The sequence below is a fragment of the Lissotriton helveticus genome, chromosome 12 (assembly GCF_964261635.1).
Source record: "Lissotriton helveticus chromosome 12, aLisHel1.1, whole genome shotgun sequence".
In the NCBI taxonomy this organism is placed as follows: Eukaryota; Metazoa; Chordata; class Amphibia; order Caudata; family Salamandridae; genus Lissotriton; species Lissotriton helveticus.
Window position 1 is genome coordinate 518,569,066 of NC_136073.1, and position 14,359 is coordinate 518,583,424.

Sequence of the window (14,359 nt, forward strand, 5' to 3'; positions counted from 1 at the left end):
TGAGTGGCAGACTGTGAGTGTCTGTATAGGTGTATGAGTGCATATGATAGTGTTGTAAAGATGAGTGATTGTATGTATGAATGATTGTATGGGTGAATGAGTGAAGGTGTGTGTAGACGTAGCAATCAGTGAGTTCGTATGTAGTAACTAGTATTGGTGTGTCAATGGTTTCAAAAATTATACTCTTTTTAACACTGGGTGAAACAGAGGTTATATTAAAATGTGAGGAGATGCATTGTATTGTCACATGAATGATATCATCAGTGATGTGGTCATTGATGTCAAATGAGATGTCATCAGTGATGTCATCAGTGATGTCATTTGAGATGTCATCAGTGATGTCATCAGTGATGTCACTGACCATGTCATGAATGATGTAATATGTGACATCATCAGCAGTGGATTGCGGGTGCGCGATATATAGTTAGTGCAACTAACTATATATGGAATTTCATTGGTTTTATGTGAATAAAATGTCCAGCTAACTATATATGGTCTCTAACCTATGGTTTTTGCAGTGAATTTTCAAGGTTTTGTAAATGCTAATTCCTAACTATATATGGTCTATAACCTATGGTTTTTTCAGTGAATTTTCAAGGTTTTGTAAATGCTAATTCCTAACTATATATGGTCTATAACCTATGGTTTTTTCAGTGAATTTCAATGGTTTTTTAATAGCAAATATCATAAGCTGTCGAATGTCAAGTACGTGGTAAGTAAAAACATTTTCGTGTTTATGCACACTGATCTGCTTTGAATGCTGCCCCCCACCCCTCATTTCTATTAGGAGTACTCTCTCTTTGCAGATAGTGAAGGGTAGTTAACGCAGCCCTTTGCCCCCTTTGTAATCCGTCGTGCCTGCTTCTCTCTCCATTTGATTGATTGTTCTCTTTGGTTCATTCTCTATTTACAAACAAGCACAGAGTCGCAATACTCTGTTTAGTCTTTGCAGATAGCAAAAAATCGTGTAAAAAAACAAAAGGAATCGAACAAAATCAGTAGGCCACTAATGGGATCTCTTTTTGACCTCGCTAAAATAGAAACATTAGGAACAACCTGTTGAAAATAGCAATGCGTATGTACATAAGCGGCGTTCATTTGTGTTCACAGTACCCCTTGTTGATTGTTTCAATCGAGCATTGAATTGTTCGAAGTTGGTTCTCTTAAGGATCTTCTCTGCCTGCAAACGAGGAAGAATAGGAATATTCTCTCTCCCTTTGCAGATAGTGAAGGGTAGGTAACGCAAGCCTTTAACACGTCGTACCTATTTCATTCCTCATTGATTGATTGATTGTCCGAACATTGACTGTTTGGGAATTAGTTCTTTTTGGAGGTATTCCCTGTTTGCAAATAAACGTAGGAAAATCTTTGCAAGTAGTGAAAGGGTACGTAATGCGGACCTTTCTCCCCCGTTGTAATCTGTCATGCCTATCTACTCCCCACTGATTGATGCACCTGTTTCACCCGGACCATTTACTAGAGATACGTCATCTGGCCCGACCAGAGAGCACCCCTAGTGAAAAGGACATATGCAATAATAACGAAGTGATCACTGTATCCTGTTAACAGAAACTTTAGCATGAAACAACCTGGAAAGAAAAGAATAGGAAAACGAAAATCAGTAGGCCACTGATGAACATGAACTTTTATTAAACAACGAACAAAGAAACGATAACATAACGTAATGATAAAACCTATTAATGTCCTAGAAACAAGAAAACATTAAAATATGCCAGTGGTGAGAGACCAGAAAAACAGTAAGAGAAACCAAATCACCCCTCGCTGTCCCACCGCCTGCCACGCCAAAAAAATCGATAGACTAGGGAAAATGCAAGTCAGTAGAACATCCGCCCCCACTCTGGAAACTTCCAAGGTGGGGCAGGGTTGCGGCTACGCCCAGCCGGGAGCAGCCCATATAAGGCAGGTCCTGCTGCCACGCCTCGGCCAGGAGATCCTAACGTAGGGTGTAGCCGGAGGAGAGGCCGAGGCCAGCGGGACCCGGCCAGGGGATTGCCTTTACAACGCTGAACAGTTGCAGGGGGGGGAATGTCTCCTCGACCCTCCCCTCTCTCTCCCAGTCCGGCCGCGGTGGCCCTTGACAGTTGCAGGTACTCCCGCCACATGCTCTTCCGGTCCGGCCACCAACGGTCGGGGGGCCGAGGACGACGGGATCCGGCTGCAGCCGATAAACCAAGAAACCCGTTCATGGGGCCAGAGCCAGGGGCGTCCGGCCGACATCTACCGGAAGCCCGGCCCGAAGACGGACGGGACACTTCTCCTTTCATGAATAATGGCTGCGACAACACTGGGGGGGGGGATGTCTTGCACATGCCTCCGACCCCCCCCTCGTCCTCATCGCCTGGTCCGGCCATAACAAATCTCAAGCGAGACGCCGTGGGGTGCACTGGGAGGGAGAGACGGTGCGAACAGGCCTCTCCCGCCTCCCCAGGTGGAGGCTTCCCAGCTGCACCCTCAGCGCTCCAGGCGCCCGGAAAAGGGTTCTTCCACTGTGGCCATGCTGCAACGTCTCACCCGGCAGGGTGGAGCCCGTCCGCTCATTTGACCCCGCGATCGCCAGTAGCTACCGAACTCTCAAAATGGCGGTCGACCTGGCAAGAGCGGGCCCAGCATAAAGAAATGGCCCGGTCACTGCTTGACTCCACCACCGTAGTCCTCCACGACCTTCACAAAGCTCCGTTGCGCGAAAAGTACGCGTCCTGGAGCGCTGCCCGGTCCGCTGTTACAGATATATATCTTTTTTTAAACGGTAATTTCTCAAAATCCACTGTAGCACATATATTGAGACCTACAAAAGGCACATCGGGCTACCAGTCCCTACAATTTTGCCAAGTTTCGTGCAAATCCATTCAGCCGTTCGGGCTAAAAGTGAGGCCAACCGCCCTATCGAAAACTCAATGTTAAAAACACGTTTTGGGACCCCCCTTTTTTCTCAGCCCCCCCTTGACGAACCCCCCCCAAATTTTTAACGGCTGCTCAGAAACAAAATGTGCCATTTTCCTGAAAATTTCAGCCAATTCCGTCCACAAACGCCAAAGTTATTAGACATAGAATTTTCAAAAATCCCATAGAGAAAAAATCCTAACTATATATACCTACTGGCGACCGCCAGTAGGTAATATATATATATATATTACCTACTGGCCGTCGCCAGTAGGTAGTTATAGTTAAAACCTAGTTTCCATAGGTAATCCACAACATTTTATTTGGAATAACTTTGGCGCCGGTGGACGAATCTTCGCGAATTTCTCCTAGAAAATGGGCTCGGCCTCGGCTCCTTCCCTGAAAGTTTGGGGGTGATTCATCAAGTGAGGGCCGATAAAAAAGGGGGTCCCAAAACGTGTTTTCCCATGCAATTTTGCATAGGGACCTTTAGCCACGGCTACAGCCTGAACGGCTGAACGGAATTACACCAAATTTGGCAGAGAGGTAGATTTCGTTTCGCAGATTGTGCTTTTTGTTAAATGGTGTAAATCCGTTCAGTAGTTCCTGAGAAAATCAAAAGTAAAATCATAGCGATATCTAGAGACGGAGTACAGTACGCGTACCTTCCCGAGCACGAGCTGCATGCTGATTGGCTGTCAACTGTACGTCAACACTCGAAACCAGGAAGTGTTGGCAGCCATCTTGTGCCTCGGTAGAACCGAGTCACAAGAAAACAGGGAAGCAAAGGTTAAAACAAAGGAAAGGGGGCAGGGTAGAAACACCTGACCCCCTAGGCCTGCTCAGGGGGTCCCACAAGGACCCCCAAGGCCCCCCCCAAAACAATTTTTTGTTGAAAAAATCGCAGGGTACGCGTACACTGCATATCCCCCCCCAAAAATTAAGGCACCTCTCTGCAAACGTGCCCCTTGGCGCTTTTGCAGAGGGGGAACTAATTCCCCTTGAATACTGGGGGTCCCTGGGGGCCGAGTAGCCCACCAACAACCTCCAGTATGCGCCAGGGGGCTGCCTTGCAGAGACGTGTAAAGAGGCCACGCCCCTTTTTACACCTCTCTGCAACGCAGCCCCATGGCGCATACTGGAGGTTCCTGGTGGGCTAGTTGGCCCCAGGGACCCCCAATATGCAAGGGGAATTAGTTCCCCCTCTGTAAACGCGCCAGGGGGCTGCGTTGCAGAGAGGTGTAAAAAGGGGCTTGGCCTCATAACACCTCTCTGCAATGCAGCCCCCTGGCGCATACTGGAGGTTCCTGGTGGTCTATGTGGCCCCCAGGGACCCCCAGTATTCAAGGGGAATTAGTTCCCCCTCTGCAAACGCGCCAGGGGGCACGTTTGCAGAGTGGTGCAATCTGTCACCTCAAGCCCTGCCCCCTCCCTGCACCACTCTGCAAACGCGCCTCCTGGCGTCTTTGCAGAGGGGAAAGTAATTTCCCTTGAATACTGGGGGTATCTGGGGGCCAACTAGCTCTCCAGCTACCTCCAGTAAGGACCACAGAGCTGCTTTGCAGAGTGTTGTAAAAAGGGGCATGGCCTCATTACACCTCTATGCAATGCAGCTCCCTGGCGCATACTGGAGGTTCCTGGTGGGATAGTTGGCCCCCGGGGACCCCCAATATGCAAAGGGAATTAGTTCCCCCTCTGTAAACGCGCCAGGGGGTTGTGTTGCAGAGAGGTGTAAAAAGGGCTGTGGCCTCATTACACCTCTTTGCAATGCAGCTCCCTGGCGCATACTAGATGGTTCCTGGTGGGCTAGTTGGCCCCAAGGGACCCCCAATATGCAAGGGGAATTAGTTACCCCTCTGTAAACGCGCCAGGGGGCTGCGTTGCAGAGACGTGTAAAGAGTCCACGCCCCTTTTTACACCTCTCTGCAAGGCAGCCCCCTGGCACATACTGGAGGTTCCTGACCCCCTACGCCTGCTCAGGGGGTCCCACAAGGACCCCAAGGCCAAAACTATATATATATATATTGTTTTAAATCCCGGGATACGTGCAGGGTACGCCTACACTGCCGATCCCCCCAAAAAAACATGAAGGCACCACTCTGCAAATGCGGCCCCTGACGCGTTTGCAGAGGGGGAAATAATTCCTCTTGAATATTGGGGGACCCTGGGGGCCACGTAGCCCACCAGGAACCTCCACTATGCACTAGAGGGCTGCCTTGAAGAGACGTGTAAAGAGGCCACGCCCCTTTTTACACGTCTCTGCAAGACAGCACCCTGACGCACAATGGAGGTTCCTGGTGGGCTAGTTGGCCTCCAGGGACCCCCAGTATTCAAGGGGAATTAGTTCCCCCTCTGCAAATGCGCCAGGGGTTGTGTTGCAGAGTGGTGCAATCTGTCACCTCAAGCCCTGCCCCCTCCCTGCACCATCTGCAAACCTGGCGCGTTTGCAGAGGGGGAAGTAATTTCCCTTGAATACTGGGGGTCCCTGGGGGCCAACTAGCTTACCAGATTCCTCCAGTAAGGCCCCCTGGCTGCAAACGCGCCAGGGGGCTGCGTTGCAGAGAGGTGTAATGAGGCCACGCCCCTTTTTACACCTCTCTGCAATGCAGCCCCCTGGCACTTACTGGAGGTTCCTGGTGGGCTAGTTGGCCTCCAGGGACCCCCAGTATGCAAGGAGACTTAATACCCCAACTTAGAACACGCTACGGGGCGTGTTTGCACAGTGGTGAAGGTAGGGGGCGTGGCTTGAGGTGATATGTGGGTAAACATGCCCTGTGGCGCGTTTTAAGTTAGGGAATTAATTCCTCTTCAATCTAGAGGTTCCCTAGGGGCCAACTAGTCCAACAGGTACCTCCATTAAGCGCCACTGAGCTGTGTTGCAGCGTGTTGTAAAAAGGGGGCGTGCCCTCTGAATACCTCTCTGCAACACAGCTCCCTTGCACATACTGGAGGTATCTGGTGGGCTAGTTGGCTCACAGGGGACCTCAGGATTGAAGAGGAATTAATTCCCCAATCTAAAACGCGCCACAGGTTGATGCTGTCCACGCAACACTAGTCGTTTAGGGCCGCCAGTTCCAGCCGCAAACTGGAGGATGTAGTATGGTAGTGCTACACTGACGGCCCCCATGATGTCCGCGGGAAGAGAATTTGTGGATGACAGCAGAGTGGGATGCAGTGTCTCTGCAGCGAGGAAGCCATTCGGCATTCAGCGCAGGGCTCTGCCCTTCACCTGTCTCGAAATGCCCCACTCTGGATAACGACGTGACTCATGGTGACTGGGCACCGTGTAATGTGTGATGACTATGGGGCTTAATAATTTTGTGTACATTAGTCTCCCCTGACCCCGCTGTGTGCTCAAGGTTGCATGGCAATTGGGCGGCTGCACTAATGGAGACATTCCTTGATATGCACATTCCGGTTGGCCTCGGATACAGATGATTTAAAGCTACTCGGAGCCCTGGGTGAGTCCGGGCTTGAAAGCGCTGTGGTTGCTGTGATATGGTTCATCAGAAAAACTGACGAAATTGTGGGTATTATCTTTGAGTAAAAGACGCTGCAACAACAAGTCCAGGTGTGCAGTACCTGACATATTTGGGACTTGATGCGGACCTTATGGTTGTTGCAGGCGGTCACCCTTAGTACTGGATTGACATTCCTGGGGCATTATGGGAGCAGTAGTCCAGGTCCGCTGGTTGACTAACTGTGAATATCAAACACTCGGAACATTGAGGCATTATTTGCGCATTGGGAATGTGGTCCCTATTTCTGCACTTCATATGTTATAATTCTTGCAGCAAGTGTTCCAAAAATTATACTTACCGTTTAAAAAAAAAAAAGAAGAAAAAGAAAAATCCAATATGAATACAGCATACTAGGTCAGTCCTTTTCATATTGAGCCTGCCGAGATTTTATAGCTCCCTGACGAAGCTTCCAATAGTTATGTAATGTCATCGGAATGCAGAATTCTCCCTGAAATTGCAGTTTTGAGCAGCGCGATTGCCAGACATTTTCAATCCATGAAATCAGCGCAATGTTTTTAACATAATGACCTTTGCTGATTATGGTTCATTACCAGGTTCATAAAAACATGAAAGGCACTTACTGTTCAGTGTCTGCGTTGATACACAAATTATAACATGTACTATATTGGTTTGGTATTTGCACTATGCACTTTATGTCCTTTTTTAAAACATTTCTTAATGCACTAGGCATTTTATAGTTACCATCAGTTAGTCATCTGGTACACAGTATCAATGTATTGCGCAGTATCTATTCACTGTTTTTAAGATTACTTAATGTGATATATATATATATATATATAGTTTTGATGTCATGAACTGTTTTCTATGTCTATGATTTTAAAATGTATAAAGTCTGATTTCAAAATGGTGCACACTAGACTGAGGAAGGTTGCTGTGTCAGCTGAAACGCGTCTCTTTTGCTGGGTCTGAGGAGGCTTATCTAATAAAAGGCCTTAACCCAAATAGCCCTCGTGTGCGTGCTCTTTTCCAAAATGGAGCAGAGGTTTCTTTTGTTTAATACTTATCAGCGTTGGTGGTTGACGCTGTCCACGCAACACTAGTCGTTTAGGGCCACCAGTTCCAGCCGCAAACTGGAGGATGTAGTATGGTAGTGCTACACTGACGGGCCCCATGATGTCCGCCGGGAAGAGAATTTGTGGATGACAGCAGAGTGGGATGCAGTGTCTCTGCAGCGAGGAAGTCATTCGGCATTCAGCGCAGGGCTCTGTCCTCTCCCTGTCTCGAAATGCCCCACTCTGGATAACGACGTGACTCATGGTGACTGGGCACCGTGTAATGAGTGAGGACTATGGGGCTTAATAATTTTGTGTACATTAGTCTCGCCTGACCCCGCTGTGTGCTCAAGGTTGCATGGCAATTTGGCGGCTGCACTAATGGAGACATTCCATGATATGCACATTCCGGTTGGCTTCGGATACAGATGATTTAAAGCTACTCGGAGCCCTGGGTGAGTCCGGGCTTGAAAGCGCTGTGGTTGCTGTGATATGGTTACACAGAAAAACTGACGAAATTGTGGGTATTATCTTTGAGTAAAAGATGCTGCAACAACAAGTCCAGGTGTGCAGTACCTGACATATTTGGGACTTGATGTGGACCTCATGGTTGTTGCAGGTGGTCACCCTTAGTACTGGATTGACATTCCTGGGGCATTATGGGAGCAGTAGTCCCGGTCCGCTGGTTGACTAACTGTGAATATCAAAGACTCGGAACATTGAGGCATTATTTGCGCATTGGGAATGTGGTACCTATTTCTGCACTTCATATGTTATAATTCTTGCAGCAAGTATTCCAAAAATTATACTCACCTGTAAAAAAAAAAAAATCCAATGTGAATACAGCATACTAGGTCAGTCGCTTTTCATATTGAGCCTGCCGAGATTTTATAGCTCCCTGACGAAGCTTCCAATAGTTATGTAATGTCATCGGAATGCAGCATTCTCCCTGAAATTGCAGTTTTGAGCAGCGCGATTGCCAGACATTTTCTTTTTTTTCAGTTTAATAAGGTTTTTATTTTGTTTAAGAAAAATAGTACAGCAAAATATAACAGCATGACATAGAACAGAACCAATATGAGAAAATCATGAAAGAAAAGTGGAGATGTAAAAAGGTTCAGATAAAATATGAAATGGAAGAAAATAGTAGAGAGAAAGAGAGATAAGAAAAGAAAAGAGAAAAAGAGGAAGAGAGAGAAAAAGGAGGGAAAGGTTAGGGAGGGGGATAAGAGGATAAGAAGGTAGAGAAAGGAAGCCAGGTAAGATCAGATTTAATTTTTAAGGCGACAGAAGAAGAAGAAGCAATTGCAATTCTGTGCTCATCACATACAAAATTCCACCATGTATGCACAGACAATTTAGAGTTATCCTTCCAGCAAGACAAAATTACTTTGAAAGCAGTTGCAATGAGAAGATCAAACAATTTAGCGTTATACGAATGTAAGTCCAGAGCATCTGATAGGGAACCTAAAAAAATATGCAACGATGAAAATGGTTCAGAGAAATGAAAAATACGCATGCAATATTTCCAAACTGCGTTCCAAAAAGTAAGAACTGATGGGCAATCAAATAAGAGGTGTTTGAGAGTGCCTGAGTGAGAGGAACATGACCAACAAAGGGGTGAGGAGGAAGGGGAGAATTTTGTTATGCTTACGGGGGTAATAAGAGCTCTATGGTAAAGAAAAAAAAGTGACTGAGTAATACGAGCAGAAATCGAAGTCTTAAACAGTTTAGACCATAAGCGATCCCAAACATCAACAGGTAACGAGAAAGATAAATCAGTTTCCCAAACAATTTCAGTAACAGTTTTAGGCCTAATGCCAACATTCTCTAATAACAGTTTATAAATTAGAGCAGCTTTGGGTATTTGTTGAGTAAACATAGGATATAAAGGAGTGGAAGGAGTAAGGGAAGGAAGGATATCAAAAGTAGGAAGGGTAGATAGGTGAGAGAGAATGGCAGAAGTAATAATGTCAAATTCTTTGCGAAAATGTGCAGGTAAATCAAACATAGTTTGCAGGACATCAAATGGAATAATGGATGATTCAGAAAAAAATTGGTACACAAATATAATATCCTTTTCTTTCCAATACTTGAAATAGAAAGATTTACCCTTGTACTTAAGATATTTGTTATACCATACGCTAGAGGAAAGAAAAGTTTGTAGGGGGGACGAGTCTTTCGAGAATATATTGTGCATTAGAGTATGTGAGTATTTCAGAACAGGGTGTATAGTCAAAAATGAACAATTTGACATGAAAAGGGATTGTTGGAAAGAAAAATCCTTTAACAAGGACCTTTCGACAGCAATCCATCTGGGTAGAGGGGTATCATTGAAATCGAACGCCAATGAGAAGGCTTGTTTTATTAAAAAGGCAGAATGGTACGATTGGAAATCAGGAAAGCGGACCCCACCTTCAGATTTTGGGCGTGTAAGTTTATGTAAGGCAATACGAGGTGTTTTATTATTCCACAGAAATTTGGAGCAGATGGAGTTCAGCCGATTGAAAAACAACTTAGGGATTTTCACAGGGAGCATGGATACAGTGTATAAAATATGTGGGGAAATCATCATTTTGATGGTGTCTAAACGACCCCACCAGGAAAGGAAAAGAGGAGACCACAATTGAAGGAGCGATTGAATTTTTTGAGTAAGGGAGGTAAAGGTCAGTTTGAGTGTGTCACGCAAGGTAGAGGAGAACCAAATACCCAGGTATTTGATCTTGGATGGACACCATGCAAACTCAGTCGATGCAAACATGTATTGGTAACAGGATGAGTTGAGGGGTAGGACCTCCGTTTTAGAGAGATTAAGCTTATAACCAGAAACAGAGGAGTATAAGCGGACTTCTTCTAAAAATGGAGGAAGGGAAGAAACAGGATTAGCCATGTAGACCAGGACATCATCGGCATAAGCCGAAATTTTTGTCTCAATCGAGGACTGTTTGAACCCCTGAATTAGGGGGTTGGAGCGGATTTTCATGAGAAAGGGTTCAAGACAAAGAATAAAGAGTAAAGGGGAAAGAGGACAGCCTTGTCTTGTCCCTCTGGATAAGGGGAAAAATTTCGAGAATTGATTATTAACAAAAACACTAGCACGGGGAGCAGAATATAGTAGTTTAACTAAGGAAATGAAGTGGGGACCAAACCCAAACCATTGTAATGCTTTAAACATGAATTTCCAATTAATTCGGTCAAATGCTTTCTCAGCGTCTAGAGATAGTGCAGCTAGAGGGGCGTTGAATCGTTTACTGTGGGAAATAATATTGGCAAAAACACGGGCATTGTCAGCTGCAAGTCTGCCTTTCACAAAGCCAACTTGATCGGTTGAGATTAGTAGAGGAATAAGGGAGTCGAGGCGGGCCGCTAAAATTTTAGCAAAAATTTTACAATCATAATTAATAAGGGAGATGGGACGGTAGTTTTTACACAGGGAGTGGTCTTTGTCAGGTTTGGGGATTATGATTATTAGGGCGTCCAAAAATGAGCCAGATGCTTTAGCATTTGCAATAAAGGAGTTAAAAAGTTGTAAAAGATGGGGTACAAAAATAGAATGCATGTTGGCGTAAAATTCAATTGGTAGACCATCTGGACCAGGGGCTTTCGCTTTCTTGAGGGAGGTAATTGCCTTGAGAATTTCCTGAGGGGTAATGTCAGACTCTAGGTGATGGAATTCGGTAGGGAGAGATGGGGGAGGAGGAAGGTCTTGGAAGAAACGGGAGAGGTCATCATCATCAGGGTGCGTATCATCAGTATACAGGAGTTTATAGTAGTTATGAAAGACTTGTGCAATATCCTCATCAGAGGAAACCGTTGTATTGGTTACTTCATTGAGAATAGAGCCAATTGATTTTCGTTCAGATTTAATTTTGAGATAGTTTGCTAGCATTTTCCCCGCTTTATTCTGACCCCCATGAAATTTAGATTTAACCTTCAAGAGGGTGTTGCAAGCTTCAACTGTGGCAATTTGATTGAGTTCAGATTTAGCTTTGATAAGTTGGAGGAGGACGTCAGGATTCTTGGACGAGAAGTAAGAATGTTCTAGGGTTTTAATGTTGGAAAGTTGGGTGGTGTATTTGTCACGATTGAGTTTCTTTTTCCTGGATACATAAGAGATTGTGAAACCTCGTAAAGCCGCTTTAAAAGCATCCCAATTATTTGAAACTGACGTGTCTTGGGGTAAATTGAGGGAGAAGTATTCAGAAATGAAATCTTTAACTTTAGACATAAATACAGAATCGGAGAGAAGGAAAGTATTACATTTCCAACGATTGAAAGAGGAGGAGGTTTGGGCCAGGTCAAAAGTGGCATAAACAGGTGCATGATCCGAAAGAAAAATAGAACCAATTTCAGATGTCTGAATCGCAGGGAGAAGGGATTTGCTGACTAGAATATAATCAATTCTGGACCTGGTGTGGTGAACATTGGAGTAGAATGTATAGTCGAGTAAGTTTGGATTACATGTTTTCCACACATCGAAGAGGGGACGTGAAGCAATGGCTGATTGGAAGGACTTGTGTGTCTTATCAGGTTGGAATTTGGAGGAGGATAGTCTATCTGAAAAGGGGTCTAACCATTGGTTAAGGTCGCCCGCCAAGACAATGTTAGGGCAGTCAATGGAGGAAATGAGGATTTTGACATCAGTCCAAAATTTAGGGTCTGGTCGGACAGGACCATAAATATTAAGGAGCACCATAGTTCTGTTTTGTATAGTCACTTTTGACATAACCCAACGACCTTCAACATCCGATTGAGAAGATAGAATTTGGACATCCAAACCTTTACGAAACAATATAGCAACACCACCTTTTTTATCAATGGCAGGAGAAAAAACAACTTGACCCACCCATGCCCTCTTAAGTTTCAACGATTCGACATCTGTACAATGCGTTTCTTGGAGAAAAGCAACCTGAGCATTTAACTTGGATAAATGGGACAATACCTTTTGACGTTTAACAGGGTTGCCGAGACCACGAACATTCCACGTTACAAAGTTACACATGACGGAAGGCAAGGGAGGAGGGTAACAACTGGGTCCAAAACACTGCAGGTAAGGAGCTATAAGGAGAGACAATGGAGACAAACATGTTAAAAATGACAGTCAAATACGAAATAGAAACAAAGGCAATACTAATCGGGTAAAGATAGAGAAACAATAGACAAGGAAGCATCACGGTCATTGGGAAGAGCGAGGAGGAACAATGAGGAATACTGGATTTATCAATAAGAAAGGAAATAAGTAACACAAAGAAGAGAACGGAACATAAATGAGCGAGGGATAAACATGAATGGCCTGTGAAAAGAAGAAGAAAAAGAAAGGAAAGAAAAAGAAGGAAAAGGATAAGAAACAGATCAAGGCAAAGACGCCAGATCTGAGAAAAAAGAGAATGTTTAGAAAGTAGGAGCATGGAGACGCCAACGCGGGCGCCCACCCCACAGAGCGAGGACAACGCGGGAATATAGATAGGATACAATCAAGAAGAAGAGAAGTCATAGTAAAAAATGACACGAAAGAGATCTAGACAAGGCCACAACAGTCGTCATGACAGATGAAATGTGAGGGCAGAATGTAGAAAAGAGTTATTTTCAGTCATTAGTGTCCATCGTGGAAGTAGAGACGGTTTGTAGATACTCTCGAAGCTTCTGCGGATCCTCAAAGGTACGGGAACGACCATTGTGCGTTATTCTGCAGAGACAAGGATGAAGAATTCCATATTGAATGCTTAATTCCCTCATACGTGGACGCAGATTAAGGAACTCCTTGCGGCGTGCATTCGTGGCATTCGATAAATCCTGGGCTATGAAGATGTTGTGGCCCGACCAAATAAGGCGACGTTTCGCTCTTGCAGCTTTAAGAACAGTCATCAATTCAGTGAATTCCAGGAAAAGTAGGATAATGCCTCTGGGTTTGGCCGGGTTAGATGTTGGACGTCCCAAACGATGAGCACGCTGTATATTTAGGGGAGTAGATTCAGGTTGGAGTTCCAAAAGTTCGTAGAGGAATTTGCGGATGAAGGACACCATATCACCCTCCCCAAGGGACTCCGGAACACCATAAATACGGAGGTTATTCCGCCTGTTACGATTTTCAAGGTCCTCTGTGTGAAGTTTCAACAGCTGTATCTCCTTTTCAAGAATAGGAATTTTTGTAGAGAGATCCTGGACGTCACTAATGCGTTGTTCTAGTTGCAGGACTGTATTCTCCATGACGACCCATCTGTCTTCTATCTGCTTGAGCTTCTCATTAGTTGCCACCATGAAAGGTTGGAGGCCACGTACCTCTTCTAAAATGGAATCCAGCACAGGGTTCTGAGAGGAGCGGATTGGAGATGGAGGGTCATTTTTATGGCGTTTCGGTGTGGTACCGGTGACAGACGCTCTCGCGTGGACTGCGTTCTGCGACATGATGCCAACAGAGGGGCAAACTGGGGGGCCCACAGGAAGGAAAGTCACACCGCAACAATCGCTTTGTTGAGACCCTATGCGCCGAGGTATACGAAGTACTGGAAAGAAGAGGTCCCGTATAAGGTACCATGTGGCAGTGGAGAAGCAATACTGCAAAACTATACAATATGCGTCGAGATGCAGCAAAAATCAGGTTCATGCGAAGCCAAAGACACCATTCAGGAATACAGTAGCAAGGAGACAGCAAAGCGTTCATGAAATACGGGACCCAAGGTAAGTATTAACCGTACCATGAAGGGTTAACATCATAGGAAAGGAAGGTATGAGGTAATGCGCAAGGAGCACCTCAAAATGGCCGCCAAGATGTATTATGAATAGGAGTAGAGGTCTTGAGGAGAGCTTTGGCGGTAAAAGTCAGAAAAACGTGATGGTATCAGGAGGTGCATACCTTGGCACATACCTTGTCCCAGGATGAGCAGTCATTGCAGCAGACGGGCCATTGGGGCGGCGAAAATATCA